The sequence below is a fragment of the Pseudopodoces humilis genome, chromosome 6 (assembly GCF_049639895.1).
Source record: "Pseudopodoces humilis isolate 2021_Gansu_Grassland_sample_001 chromosome 6, ASM4963989v1, whole genome shotgun sequence".
Taxonomy (NCBI): Eukaryota; Metazoa; Chordata; class Aves; order Passeriformes; family Paridae; genus Pseudopodoces; species Pseudopodoces humilis.
In genome coordinates this window covers 70,847,723-70,863,043 of record NC_142205.1, presented here as the reverse complement: position 1 = coordinate 70,863,043, position 15,321 = coordinate 70,847,723, and the positions used below count along the sequence as shown (strand labels likewise).

The 15,321-nt window shown below is 46.2% G+C and overlaps 1 protein-coding gene across 2 annotated transcripts in view; it reads left to right on the top strand.

Moving 5' to 3' along the window:
* The window catches only part of SHROOM3 (shroom family member 3), a 110,924-nt gene that overhangs the window by 26,831 nt on the left and 68,772 nt on the right, over positions 1–15,321 (top strand). The window contains exon 2 of one of the 2 annotated variants that reach the window (XM_005531727.3): positions 5,515–5,669. The gene's annotated coding sequence lies outside the window, so the exon portion shown is untranslated. Of the gene's footprint in view, positions 1–5,514; positions 5,670–14,189; positions 14,346–15,321 lie in introns of those variants that run through there. The other variant, XM_088056136.1, reaches the window with a different exon arrangement.

Sequence of the window (15,321 nt, the reverse complement as noted above, 5' to 3'; positions counted from 1 at the left end):
GAATTGTCTCAACTGCTCTGTCATGCTGACACAGAGGCTGGGGACAATGGGGAGGAATTTCTGTCTGCTGCATGTCACTGCTCCCCCACTTGTGACATGGCATTAAGGTTGAAGGAGGAGAGCAGCATATCCTCTGGAGACATTCAGCAGCTCTGCAACTTTGTTTTTAGGTTTGAGAACCATCCCTGAACTTCCACAGGGGATTAAAAATCTCCAAGACAAAGCCCACATCAATCCAGCAACTCAGTGAGTTTTCTGAGCAGGGTAAAATATGTGTGCCCTGCTCTGCACTGGGTGCAATGCATGACTGCTCTGCTGTGGCTCTGCTCCACTTTGTAGTGGACAGGTAAATGAAACATCCCAGTCCTCCCACTTACAAGTTCCAGTCTGGGCACTGAGAAGTGACTAAAACCTTGTCTGTTGAATTTGAAATGAATTCAATCAGATTTTCTGGTTTAACCCTTTCCCTCGCAGTGCGCTGGTGCTAGTGACCTTGTGAAGAGATGAACCCCAAATTCAACAGAAACTCATCTTTCCACTGAAAAGAATGGAAATGGTTCCAGTAAAATATTGAAAACAAGAGGTCTAAAGCAGAGAACATTTTTCTGTAATGTTGCTCGTGGGAAAGTCAGGGAGTCCTTGCATCAGAGAAAGCTCCCTCTATCTATTCCTTCGTGAGGGCAAAATTTCTTCCCCTTTCACCCTGTTTTTGTTCCTATAAAATCTTTTTCAGCAGCTCAGGCATTCTGAACAGCCATCTCCAGCAGCTCATATGTGATGCATCATTATAATACCTGACACAAAACGGGCAGTAGTTTGTCACTGCAATTGCTGCTGCTTCTGTCAACCGACTGCTAAGCTGGCTTGCTGTTTTTTCCAGGGCATCTCCAGGTGTCCCCCAGGAATTGTCCTGACCTGCTGCTTGGCTCTGCTCTCACCTGTGCAACTGCATACAGCGTGCACACATCTTTGCCTGATTGCTCCTCTGTTTCACTGAGAAACTCAAGCCAGGAAGTTTGCAGCTTAGGAATCACACGTACCATTCATCGTAGAAAGGACACAAAGATGGAATAATCCATCTTAAGAGCTGCAGAGAATTTGTTTTTACAAAAGCTTGTAGAAGAAAGGGAAGAGAGGGATAAATAAAGAAAACTTCTATAAAATAATCAAGAAAGGCTCTCAGTTAGCCAGTGTTCTCCAAACCTACAGTAACCATAGTGAGCCAAACAAAAGGCAGTAGTAGTAAGTCTTATGTATCCTTGGTGATCTGCTTAAGCAACTTCTTGCTTTTACAGTAAGCCAAAAAAGGGGGAACACATGGATTTGAAATCTCCTGCAGGATCTATTGAGTGACAGGAAGCCTCCTCTAATGCAAGAAAATGGTCTGGAATGTTCATGCAAAGCAGGACCAGGGGTGGCCTTTGGAATTTTCAGCAAAGGGCAGTGGGCATGGAAGGCTTTACTGCAGAAAGGACAACGGCAGGACTGGAGTTTGTGTCAGCCCCAGGAGACTGTGGAGGCCTTTTGAAGTGGGTGTGTTTTAGGAGAGGCCAGCTTGGCAGGGAGCTCCTTGTCCCCTCCTTCCAAAAGAACCTGACAGACTCAGCTAGATGGGTTTGTGGTAAACAGGAGAAAGAGGAGCTGTATGGGACGTGCTGGAATCACGGAAGTTTGATGTGATTTCACAAGAAGTAGGAACCATCCTGTCCATGGCTGGTGGAACACCCTCTGGAAAGGGATACTGCGCTGTTGTATGTTTTTAATTGGCATGGACTCTCCCCAGGGCCAGGGCCTGGGAGCTAAGCATTTGCAGAGACATCTGTAATAAGAGCCAAGATCTGGATCATCACAGAGTGCTCACAGCTTAATTAAACAGGACACAGCAAGGTAGAACAATTGTGTCCATTTCCAGGTGGGGAACAGCATAAACAGAGTCTTTATGCTGTTGACATGTTTTGCTGTAAGATGCTCCTGCTGATTTCAAGGAGAAGGGGTTGTTCTCCCCTCCTAGCACTGCCTGGGCTCTGTTCACAGCACCTCTAGTAAGAGCAGCCATTGAATCCAGCCCCAAAGGTTCAAAGCCAGACTGGTTTTCAGGTATTCCTCCACCCCATGCTTGCCAGAGTCACCTCTCATAGCTTGACTTGGCAGAGCAGTTGGCCTAATTCAGCCAAAAGGAAAAACAATTTCAGTCCCTGACTGGCTCCCTCTGGCTCCTCCTGCTCCTGATGGATGAGTGACAACCATTACAGCCACAAGGTTTGCTGGCTGCATTTCACCTCGTTTTTCTCCGCTTAAATAAACCATAAGAGGTCTTGCAGGCTATTGATTGACCGCTTGCACTAGGTCCTGTAGCTTATGGCCATCACATTTTTGACACAAGTGATTTTGGCAATGCTGTGGCTGCTCCACTTGCATGCTGGAAACAACAGAGTGCATTGCTGGCTCTGCCCTGGCTGAGTGACAGCACTGGGATCCACTGGGGATTTAGGCAAGAGCAGAAAACTCGCTTTCTCATTTCCACTCACTCAGGATCTGGTGCACAGGGTGAGTCAGGCTGTACAGAGCAGGGAACCACAGGCAGAAGTGGTGCCCACCTGGTGTTACTTGGCTGCTGTGGCCTGCATGGTGTGCACACGTCTGCCATCCTCGACTCCATGCCTCCGGCACGTCCCATCCTGGACTCTGTGCACCCTCGTGCAGTGAAGCAGGTGTTCATTTAAATGGGTTACCTGCATGTTGAAGTTTGTTTGCTTTGTTGACAATTGTTTCACTGTGATAGAGCTTGGTGTTTATAGTGCAGCTTGTTTTGTTTGAATCACTCAATCCTTCCCATGAAATATCACCGCTCCTTAAACACAAATATTTTCAGAGGCATGCAAAGAGGAAGAATGGACATGGAGCATCTGAGCTTTGCTTTGGGAGACAAGGCCTCATTTCTGGACTTTTGATGGAGCCTTATGAGTCTTTTTTGCCTTTTTTGCTTCTCTGAGCAATAGTACCAGGTCACAGGCCTGTTGTGAATGTTTTCTTCCAGGAACTTTCAGGAATTTGTCTGCAGGTAACCCCAGCTGGATAGATGACAGATGAGAATGCTAACAGCTTAGTAATAGATTAGAGAACTGTGCCAACAATACAATGTGAGTCCTTACATCCAAAAGCTTCCAAAGGCAGAATGTGGCTCTGGTTTTTGGTCTTGCTCATGGACAGTTTAAATGCACAGGAGAAAAGCAATTCACTTTCAGCCTCTGCAGTATCTTGCAGATGACTCTACTCGTGCTAACAAGCTTTTCTTAAAGGCATCCTTTATTCTGATACCATGGCTGGCTGCTTGGCCTTGCAGGCTGCAGTTTAAGAGCCCTTGATGTAGGGAGAAGGTGGAATGCATCAGGATTTGAAGAAAGATTTCTTTCAGAGCAGTGATAACGTTATCAGCATTATCAGAAGTATTGCAGGATTTAGTCTTCCCTGAAAGTGTTTGATTTCACATTATTTATAAAGGTGAATATGGAAGAATCTGAATGTCCATTTTCATTGAGAAAGGAGAAAAAGAAAGGTCTAGCCCACGTAGCCCAAGGAGAACCTTAAAACAGTGCTCCTGTGAAGTGAAAAACCTCAAATATGTAATTACAATTGGAATTGTTGGATGATAAAGCACGGCTCACAATTCTGTTGATTTTTTTAAGGTTAGGGCTCATCCAGGCACAAGTGAATACAAATGCTCTGATGAGTATCACAGCCTTTGAAGTGGCTGGTATTTGTTACAAAACATATTTTTCCAAGCAGGACTTTTCTCCAGTATATGTGCTGTAACATAAAACAAAAACAAACAGAAAATCCTTTCTGTTGACTATATCACAAGTTAATCTAACCCCTAGTACCCCACTATTGTATTTCATTGAAATGATACCCACCTGTTCTGCTTTACAGCAGCAATAAACTGCAGCAATACTGCATTTTTCACTTGTTATTTATTTATACTGGCAGCAAGGGCTAATGTTTCATCTCTCACCCTTCCTGGTAATTGTGATACAAGGCTCTTTATGCGAAGGCTCATTCCTGTGGTTTTATCCATTCTTAAGAAGAAAAGAAAAAACTCATTCATCAGTGGAATGACTTCCTGGTAAGATGAATGACAATGATTTTTACCTCCCTTTGTAGGGGGTTTGGGGAATTTATTGGCTGATGTTTGGGGAAGTCAGATTTTACATTTTAGAAGGTACCTGGGCTGGAATTCCTTGGTTTAGAGGAACAGACCGCCTTTGCCTGTGAGAAATCTCCGTTCAACACCAAAACTAATGTCCTGGTAAAAAACGCGGGCAGTGTGTCTGCATGTGCTGAGTTACATGTCTGGAGCACGGCTCAATTACACACTGCTTGGCCTGACTTGAAATAAAAGCAACTTCCAGAAGTATGCGTGCAATTTCACCGCTCTGAAAATGGCACCCCTGCAAATAGCTGCCCTTCCTGCCTGGATCCGAGGAGGAATCCAGTCCAGACACCTCTCTTTGTGGCAGCAGGATGTCTGGGAAGGTATTAAATAATACTTCTGCTGTGCAAGGAGGTGTTACACAGGAGAGTGGGTCCTGTGACACCTGCTAACACAGGCCACAGCCTCTGTTGAGCAGGGACTGCTGGGTGCTTTGAACAGCAGATTTGGTGGTGGCAAGTTTTGAAGTCAGAGTAACTATTGGTTGCACTTGGAGCCGGTGGCACTCCTGAGTCTCCTGGAACTCAGGATCTGCAGTGCCTAACCTGGCCCTCTGCCATGCTAGAGATCCTGGGCTGGATTTTCTTGTCCTCTGCTTTGTCACTGACTTCTTTGCACTTAGTGTATTTCTGCTGGCACACGGATGGGGAGTCACTACACCACGTACAAAGCAGAGGGAAGTGCCCTAGGACTCTGCTTCTAGCCTTGCCACTACATAGCCTAGAGCAGACTGCTTACTTTCTCATAAAACTCAAATAATCATATACTTTCTTTATATCCCTAGCTGAAAAGCCCTACAGAGATGCTGCACTTCATTAACTACCTACACCTGAGTGCTCCTGCTTTGCTGCTGGCCAGTAAGAAAGAAGCTGTTGTTCATCAGGCATCTGGGTCCCAAAGGGGAGCTTGAACAACAAAATAAAAATCATATCCAAGCTCTTCTAATCCTGGCTTTGCCCTTGGGCTGGTGCCTGGGTGCTCTTATCAAGAGGCGCTCCACGGCTGTTTTGCTGGCATTTACTGCTTCCAAATACCAAAGACTTTTCAGGCTTATTCTAAACAGTGTTTCTTGGCAGAACTCATCTGGCTGCTGATTCCAGGCTCCCATCTATATGAAACATAGGGGTGGCAAGCACAGACCTTTAAGTGAGCTGGCTGGCAAAGGGAGACCAGGATTTTTTAATCCAAGAGCAGAGTTTGGGGCTGGTAGATCAATTCTTTCAACAGAAACACACGCTCAGCTCTGCAGGTGAAAGCCAAACCATGTCGGGCACGTCTCACCTTCTCCCCTCTCTCCTGTGCAGATCGAAGAGGGAGGGAAGGCAGATTCCCTGCCTTCCAAGCTGCAGGCTGGTGATGAAGTGGTGAACATCAACGAGGTGGAGCTGAGCAGCTCCAGGAGAGAGGCCATCTCTCTGGTGAAAGGCTCCTACAAGAAGCTGAAGCTTGTCGTCCGCAGGTAGGCAAGAGCCACAATCATATCCTGCCTTCCTCCTGTCCCACAGGCCACCCAGCCATGCCCCTCACTTCTCCAGCTGGAGGCCTATGGCTTGGCCTAATCTTTGCACAAGCCTTATTTTGAGCACACAGGCATGAGCCCAAGGGCAAATGCTCGTTCTTTTCAGCCAATATTTCTAGGGCTCCTTTGTCACTGATATGTCCAAGGACATGAAACACCCCATTCTCTTGCACTGCTCCCCTGCCACATGACACTCCAGGATCCCTGTTCACTGATGTACAAACAGTCCCATCTTCCTCCCAAGTGCTCGGGGTTCCCTGCCAAAGGGTGACAGTTCTGTACATAGCTCTTGCCTCAATTGCTGCATGTCCTCAGCGTTGCTGTGGCAGCAGAAAGATTTCCACTGGCCTCAGCAAGATTTGGAGCTGCTTGGTGTTCTGCAGGTGAGTGATAGATGATTTTGAATCCAAGATGTTTGGGTCTGCCATTTGTGTTGTTTGTTTTTTTTGAAACCTTAAAAGAAATGCTACCTCTGTGTCTTTTGCTGTGGCCATGTCCAGGTTCTTTCTGTGCCAGTTAAGTGATAGCTGGTATCACTTTATGGAGTGCCCTGTCCTCAATCTCCACACTTAGCCAAAAAGAAATCTGAGTGAAGATCAGCACAGCTGGAGAGCTGTCATTAGGCAAACAGAAGGTGTCATTTTGGGTCACTAAATTGGAACAACTGAGTAACATCTAAGTGGTGATGCCTGAACTGGACAGGTATGACCAGCTCAGACACCCTTCTGCTCTCTGGGCTCTACTTTGTGCTTTTTGCTGACTCCATTTGGCTGTTTAACTAAAACACCTTTAGGTAACCTCACAGCAAATTCTGAATATTCACATGCAGAACAGTTACATGGTTTGCACACCCGTTGGGAGAGGATTTGCAAAAGGAGTTCATTGCAATTTGAGTGTTTTCCACACATATATGGGTTTTACTTTAAGCCCATGCAGACTTTAATCCAGCTGTATTGACTAAACAAAATGTTTAATTTAAGCTAATTTAGCAAAACTGTGGTAACACAACCTGCTTGTTTTTAATGCAATCGTTTCTCTGCATTTTTTATATTCACAAGACCTTTCCACCTTTTTTTTCCTCTTTAAAGAGTATGCAAGGGGTTTTGATGTTTTTCTGGTTTGGATTACTGTAGTGAACGTGAAGAAAATTTGGTTGGTAGTCTTTCATGGCTTCATTCATCACCACTAGAAGGATCAAGCACATTAACTTTTACAGGTATTACATTCACATACCATGCCCTTGCCAAGGTACTTTGAGTCCTTTGTGCACATTTAAAGCTCAGTGATAATCCATAAATTTAGAACTGGAAAACTGCAATTAAGAGCTAAGAGCCCAGCCTTCAAGTAATTTGCATCCCAGTCCCAGCTGACCCTGCAGTGCTTGCATGAAGGCAGCAAAAATCAGAAAATGTGAGGTCCTGACTGCTCTGTGGGCAGAGGGTCACAAGTGTCTCTGAGTTCTCTCCATTGTCAGAAGTGGACAGACTGAGCACACTGGCCAGGGTAGAAGAAGAAGAGATTTTGTCTCTTCCAGAGAGTTCCAGAGGGTAAGAAGGTATAAAATAAGGATTCCAGAGGAAAATGGTGCAGATTACCTTGACACCAGACAGAATGAGTTTAGCCATTAAGCCTGGTAAAGGCAGCATTAACCTGCTTCCCACCTGGGGTCAGGTTTGGTTGGTTGGAGAAGATGATACTTGCAGTACTACATCATCTGAAAATAAACTATTTTTGAAATCCTTGTGGTGCTGGTTTTTGTAAATTTGCCATTATGACTGAACTGAAATGGATTAGGATTGCTTGCTGCAAGTACCAGCAGTTTGAAAACTTCCTGACCTGTTTGTGTGACCTGAATTTTTCATCAGTGCTCTCAGGATTTACAGAAACACTTCCTTATGGAGTGACACAAACTCCCACAGACATGGACTTGACTCCTTAAAAGTCATTTACAAACAACAGCAAAGTGTGCTTGGTGTGTGTGCTTCTGGTTCTTTGCAGAGAATATTCCAGGTCAGCATGTTTTTGAAGGTTTAGCCGTTTGTTTTTCAGATGCAAACCTCAGAAATTCCCTGTAACGGTGTGGTGGTGACACCAACCATCACACCAGACAGAAAGCACACATTTTTTTAATCAGATGTATTGTGTCATAGCCCACATAGCATACTCAGATTGCTATTTAATCTTGGTTTTTATTTCAGGACAAAGGTAAGCCTTTAGGTGAGTACTTAAAGGGTGAGCCTCTCCGTGTGTTACTAAGCAAAAGGAGATGTTACAACACCTTGCAGGTCTGCAGACTAGCTGATGCAACGATGTGGCATTTCCCTTGGAATGCCATCATCAGTCTTCATCAACTCAAGTTTGATTGATCAGTGTAATGGAGGGGAAAAGTGGAAATCATTTCAATGAAGGGAATGTGAAGGCAAAATCAGGGAAAATTCAGGGCGAGAGGAAAGGCTAAAATACATAATGATAAGAAAAAATTATCTGTCTCACAGGGATATTTAAAAATAATAAATGCCAATGGTTTTAGTTAAACAACCAGCACCAGAGTATTTAGTACATGAGGACCATAGTCTGCCTCTCACTCCTGTGCAAATGTCCTGCTGTGCTGAGCTTGCAGGAGGAGAGACATGAAGCTGTGAATTTATACCCTTTGTGCTTCCTTGCTCACAGACTTAGAGTAGGGCAGAGGCAGGGAATGACCTAATGAGCCCCTGTGTTAAGTAAATCCTGTGCCTGTTTCCTAAGAGGATCCTTATTTGGGAGAGAAATGTTGGACAGTTTTCATGGATGCTCTCTAGCTGCATTTTGTTTGTCTCATGCCCAGCTCGGAAGCCCTCAGTGACAGTTTTCAAATGTTCAGTTTTCTCTGCTTCTTTAGCACAGCTACTCACATCTCCCTTGTTTCCCTGTCCCCAAAGCCAGGTCCCGCCTCTCTGCCCATTCCTCGCTTGTTTTGCCCATTCATTTCCGGGACAATGGACTTAGATATGTGTGTGTTTGCTCATTCCTGTACACCCCAGCCCTGCAACCGGTGTGCACTGAGGGACCTTGCTGGGACTCGCACTCACACTGTGCTGAGGCCAGAAGCAGCTGGAGAAGGAGCTGCTCTGCAGCCCAGGGAGTGACTCGGTGTGTCCGAATCACCGCTGGCGACAAGTGTCTCTCACCCCGGCTATGAGCACAGCCCGTTTCATCAGGTCTGAGGAATTCACAGGCTGATGCTGGGGAGGTGGCTTTGCTCAGGGTTTGCCCATTTGGAACAGTCGGTGTGAATCACAATGGGAAACTGGAGAGACCAGTTTGCTGGATTTCATAGTGAGAGGCTGGCCTACTGTCCTCAGCACGCTGCCTTACACAGCTTTTGATACTCAGTTGATCTTTAACGAGGTGGTGTGTGAAAGCTACAGTTTAGCTGGTTTGTTGTGAAATACATCATTTTTTCCAACTGATTTTTTTTCTGTTGCTTCCTCTCCAACTGCAGTATCCAAGCAGAGTTGGATGCAATTTAAAAAAGACCCTTTTCAGTGATATCAGTCTGATCTAATTTTGTTGCGCATGCCTTCATCAGCTGAAGATAAGGCTCCAACCGTGGGCACAGCCTTGTGTGCTTTACAGCCCCCACAGTGGCCTGGAGCAGTTGCCCAAAATAGGCTTTTGCACAGGTCAGCGGGCAGGAATGGCTGGGGGAGCATCACCCTGTTTACACGGCTGGACGTGCAGCGTGTCCCTAACAGCGGCAATTAGGGCAGCCAGGCGTGCTGGCACACCGAGCTGTGCCACCAAGGGGACGAGTGCCACACACCCTTCCCAGCACAAGCACTGAGCCAAGGCCTGCCACAGGCTGCTCCTCAGCGTGGTGAGGCGAGTGGAGCCCTTCCTGCGGAGGAGACAGTGCGCTGTGCGGGGTCTGGCCTCAGGCTGCGTTAATCAGTGCAAAGCTCCAGTAGAATTTGCTGGTGGAACAGCAATGAAAAATGTGCTGCAGAGAATTAGCAGGGTTTTAGGCCCTTGCTCTGCCCGTAGCAGTGTGTAAGGACCCTGCAGGTCTCTTCCAGGGTGCTGTCTTCAGGGCTCAGGGCAGCACTGATTGGGATGTGAGTGCCTCTGATAGAGGCACTTGTGTTTGCAGAGCCAGTGAGATTGGACAAAGCATGAATCTCAAACTAGCTGTGATTTACGGCAAAACTGCTTACTCCAAGAGGCACGTGTGTGCTCTTAGCACATATCCAGTCATTCTGACCCCAGCGACTGCAAGAAGTCTGTTCAAGTATTATTTATGTGGTAGACACAATATTCCAGTGAAGATCAGTATTCAAGGTGGTTGCTTTTCTGTTTTCAGGGGTTCTGGTTTGTGTGTGCCTCAGGCTTAGCAATGCCTGCAATTCTTTCCTTCTCAAAGAACTTCAGACTAAAAATACAAGTTAAATAAAGGAGGGGTGGGGATAGAAAACATCCTTCTTTTCCTGTTGTGCGAAAAAACTGTACAAAAAGGAAGGATTAAGTTTATCCTTGGCTATGACCATAATCTGCATGTTTGTTTTCACACTTCCCTACAGAGTCCCTGCATCACTTGGGTTATTTGGATTATTCTCTTGGTACATCCCTGTCCCTGGGCCCCCGTGCCTGAAAGATGAGACCCGGGGGAGATGCTGGGAGCAAGAAGGTGCTGGGCTGCGTGCGCCTCCCGGGGCAAGTGCTGCGTTTTCAGACAGATCTGGTTCTAATGAACTCATTGAAACACCTCAGTGGCAAGATCAGGAATAAACCCAGACATCCTGAATACTTGATCTTATGCCATAGCGACAGAGTTGTTCTTCGTTTGGCAGCAAATTACTAAGTATAACTAAGTATATAGTATAACTAAGTGCATATATATATAGTAATATATAACTAAGTATAAGTATTTTTTAGGAAAAAATAAAGGAGAAAAGTCTTCCACTGCACCTGATAAGTGACCCCATGGAGGTGTCAAAGGGCGGGAGGAAGATGTCAGTACAGCTGACATCTGCGGCTCAGAGCTGATTCAGGCCCATGGAAATCGGTGGAAAGATTCCCACAGACTCCAAAAGGCTTTGGCTCAGACCCTCACTGAGCAGTGATTTCCCTCATTGGCCAGGAGAAAATGGGCTATTCCTGGAGAGAGGGGAAGCTGCTGGCATTTTTACAAAAAGACAAGTGCCAATACAATTCTTCAAAGAAGTCTGTCGACTAATCCTTTCCTCTTATGACACTAATGTAATTTTGTACCGTATTTGACAGCGTGCCAAAAAATTGCATCGAATAAATCCAAGTTTTGTGAATGAAATTAATTAGAATTGGCGTTGGCCCACACCCTGCTCTGCAGCAGTGCAGGAGTGCCTTCCCAGAGAGCTGCTCTGCAGTGTGGTGGGGTTTTGTTCAGTGCTGATGGCCAGGGAGACGGCAGAAAGGAAGGCTTCATGCACATGGAATGTTTAAGACTGACAGCTTGGAGGCCAAAGCTGGCATTCGAGGGCTGGCAGGGTGGTCTGTGTCTAGCACTGTTTTATGTTTGCTGTGAGCTCCTCCTCAGCTTTCCAGCATGCCCTTGCTCATGTCTCCTTGTGTCTCAGCTCTTTTAAAGTGCATCTTTTTAACACTAAAAAAAGGAGCCTTGGGTTGGAGTCTGCAGCTCCTCATGTGATGCCAATGGGTGTGACCAGCCAAAGCTCACCAGGGGCCTCACCCCCTGTTTGGATGGGATTTCCAAGGCCTGTACACCCTGTGGCCAGGTAAAAAAAGGCCTTAAAATTTCCTTGTGTCTTGGATCAGACTGGTCAGTCTGTAATATCTCAAGCATCAGTATTTTCGTAGAGGATTTTTTCATGCATTCATCGAAATGTTTGCAGTTCCTCTCTCGTTAGGAAGGGACAGATAGCTGAGAGGTGAACAGAATTGAATTTTTACAAATCCTTACTGTTTAGGATTTAATTAGCTACAACTCAGGACTGACAGGCTTTTAGGAAATTTTCCACAGGGAGTAATAAATGTAAGGAAGATCTAGATACAATTTTTGAATAAAAGAAACTTTCAGGTCACTGATAGGGACAGTGGGCAAATGCCTTGGAAAAAAATAAATGCCAGTCACCGTGACATTTGTCATCTCTGGGATGTTGCAGGCTGATGCTTCAGCTGAAGCTGCTTTAGGAACCCAGGAATTTCCAGCCACTGCCATTCCAATTAGCTGCTCCTCTCACCCTGTGGATTAGTTTGCCTTCTTTAGGCAATAATCAACTTGGGGTTTAGGACTTGTCTGCAAGTGACTCTGGAAAATCTGGGAAATCTCTGCCAGTGCTGTACAAAGTACCTTTTACAGCGTGAATCTCCTTCTTTTGAAATTTCCCAAGGATTAGGTTGGAGCTGGATCAGATCACAGTAGTATGAAAACTCAGACAAACAAGCATGTGTTCTCCCAGCGCTCCGCACATCGTTCCCCGACTGGGATGTGTCCGGGGTGACCTTTAGTCCACAGGGCAAACACTTGGACTGGAGAGGGGTTCTGGTTACCTGTCCAGGTGCAGAGGGGTGCAGGGTGACACCTTCAGTGGGCAGCTGCAGGGGAAGCTGAGAATGGCTGCATTTCATCATCCCTGATCTAAGGAGCGTGGCTTTAATGCCAGGAGCTGACTATAAATATAAATATAAATATAAATATAAATATAAATATAAATATAAATATAAATATAAATATAAATATAAATATAAATATAAATATAAATATAAATATAAATTTATAAGGGGTTTCTTGGTTGGATGGCACTGATGTGTACACATGTGTACGTGTACACAGCCACAGCCAGGTTAAATATTGAGTTGGTCAGCTACTAGTATAAAATCATTTCACAAAACTTTTTACTTGCTTTTCCTGCTTGGTCCAAGGTTTCCTGTAAAAGGGAGGTGGGGTCAGGAGAGGCTAATGAACACTGATGTAATCCTACTGATATAAATTGTGTTTGCCTGGATTTACTTCAGCAAAACAGATGTTAGGGTGTAGTGATGACTGTAACTCCTTTACATTTTTTATGAATGGGCTTGTACATGTCATCCAAATCCCTTGGTATTGTTTCTCCCTTACGGCTGGATACATGGAATATCTCAGGCAAAAGAACAATGAAGAGCAGACACTGCACAGACAGTATCAAATGGTCTTTTATATGCACAACTCTTCCTGTGTGTAGCGTAGAGCAGCCTGACTAATTCACCCAAACACAGATGGACAAAGAATATAGAACCTTTCTTTTTTTCCCATCCCCCTTTCTTCAGCTTCCTGCCCGACTTCAGCAGGACTGCACTTCAGTGCATGTACGTAAAACATTTTTAGGTAGGTTATACCTGCAAAATAAACCGCTTTTTTATTTTCATTTTTTTTTTTCCTATTGAGAATGCATAAGGAAACAAGAATCAGAAACAGTGGTTAAAAAATACATATTTCAGGAGCTGAGAAGAGACTGTCAGCTCAGAGTTACCACCTAGGCTTTTGTGCTTTCCAGGCTTTTAAAAATGATTACTATTGTCAGGTGAAATGTCAGGGGTGGGTGGCTGGAGGCATTCAAGAAGGTAACCGTGTGGAGGAGGATGATGTATTCACTTTACTTGAAGTAAAGAGGACATTGGAGTAGAGAAAATGTGGTGAAAAGTATGGGTGAGATTGTGAATGTTTTGATTCTACGGCCGGGCTGGAAAAGAGAACCATTTAGGGTTAAATGGAAATACACTCGTGTGTTCTCTTTGGCCTGAAATGAACCATTTTGCTTCTGGTAGGAAAAACATGTTATTTTAATATATTTAATGGATATTTAATGTACTTTCAGCTTTCTCTTGGATGTTAAGGCAGCCTGGCTGGGTACAGAGCACCTGAACCTCTCCGGCTGCATTCAGCTGACTTCCTCTGCAGCAGGATGGGTCCAGTGGGTGGAGGGCCATGTGCTTTCCTGGGATTATTTCCATGGACTTCAGCCGGTGTCCACAGCCTTCTCCTGTGGCATCTTTTTCAGCCCTGCAGTCGATTGCTGAGCCCCAACTTAGGGGCCACTGAGCGACAGGGACCAACATCCCTGCTGCGCCTCTCCTCTGCCCTTTTTATCCCCCACCCTTACTCCCAATTACATTTTTCAATTGCGATTTGCGGGGTGAACTTTGAGGGGAACAATAGATCATTCCTGGCTGGCTGAAAACGCTTTTTTCTTGGATATAGTTTCTTTTCTCCTCTCTCCCCGCAAAGCTCAGTGTTAATTATAAGAGGGGCCAAGCCCAAACCTGCGGGGAGCCGGGGCAGAGCTGACTGGCACTTTCACTCAGCACATTCCCCCGTTCCTCACGGTCTCTGCTCCTGTTTGTCAGGCCTGCTGACGACTGCTGGGTAGGAGGGCAGTAATCTGAGCTGCCTGTGCCGAGCGAACCTCCTGCTTTTTCCTGCGGGATCAGTGCCGAGGTGCCTCTCCTCGCAGCACCTGTATCCGCAGCTCGTCATCGCCGTCCGTGCTCCGCGGCTCTCCGCCGCTGCTGCCCTTCCAGCACCGCGCTCCCCTCGGGCAGCCTGCCTCCGGGCCAGGAAGAGGATGGCAACAGCTCAGCCTGGCTCCGGGGGATCCAAAGGTAAGCGGCCTCTGGCCAGCACGGCACGGCCGGCCAGGCGCGGCTCCGTGCGCCGCGGGGCTGGGGAGAGCGCAGAGCGGGAGTCGGAAGGACTCGCTCCGTCCTAAATGTCACGGGCATCGGAAGGTTCCGAGCAAACGAGTGCTCCTGCGGTACCGGGGGACAGTTTTTGGCTGCTGGTTTTGTGCTGCGCCGCCGCTCGGGGTCTGTCACTGGGAGGCTGTTAGGCAATCTAAACAAATCTCTCAGACTTGAGGCTAGAAAAGTGCCAGAAGCTCACAGGAGAGGTGAACTTGGGAAAGCCTCCAGAGCTGTGCAGCGTGTTTGGGGCCCTCCCCACCCTCGGTGTCCAAGGGTAATATTAACGCCGTGCCCTTGGGACACCGAGTCTTGGCGAGCCGGGGATCTGACTCACGTCCGCACCACGATTTGTAGGGTGCAGTGTGTAGTTTATAGTCTGGAATGGTCCATGCTCAAGTTCGTGGTGCTCCTTTTGGCCTTCACCTTTTGTAAATCGGGAATCATTTAAAGCCGATGTCAAACCAGGCCAGCTCTTTACGTCACTGTTCACCAGAGACGTGAGACCAGCCCCACAACCTGGGATGTGCTCTTGTGTGATCAATATGGTGACAGAGGGAGGATGTGGAAGAGGCTGGTTCATGAGAGATGGCCATGAGTACAGCTCCAGTGCTGGCAATCACTGGAGCTCCAGCTGGGCCTGCACAAATTTGCATTCCTTGAAGAGCTGTCGTACATTGTACACACACCTGTCCGCCCTTCTAGACTGGTGGTGAATCATAAAACTGACTTCATTGAACTTTGATTTTGGTTATTTTCTGACATGTGAACGCCTTTAGTAAACCCATTAACTAATCTTTAAACTCGTTAGCTGCTTCATTGCTATTAGGATAATTTTAATTTGAAGTTTGTTTGGGGTTCTTTTATCTTTGACTATGGGCCAAAGCTTTAGCTGTGC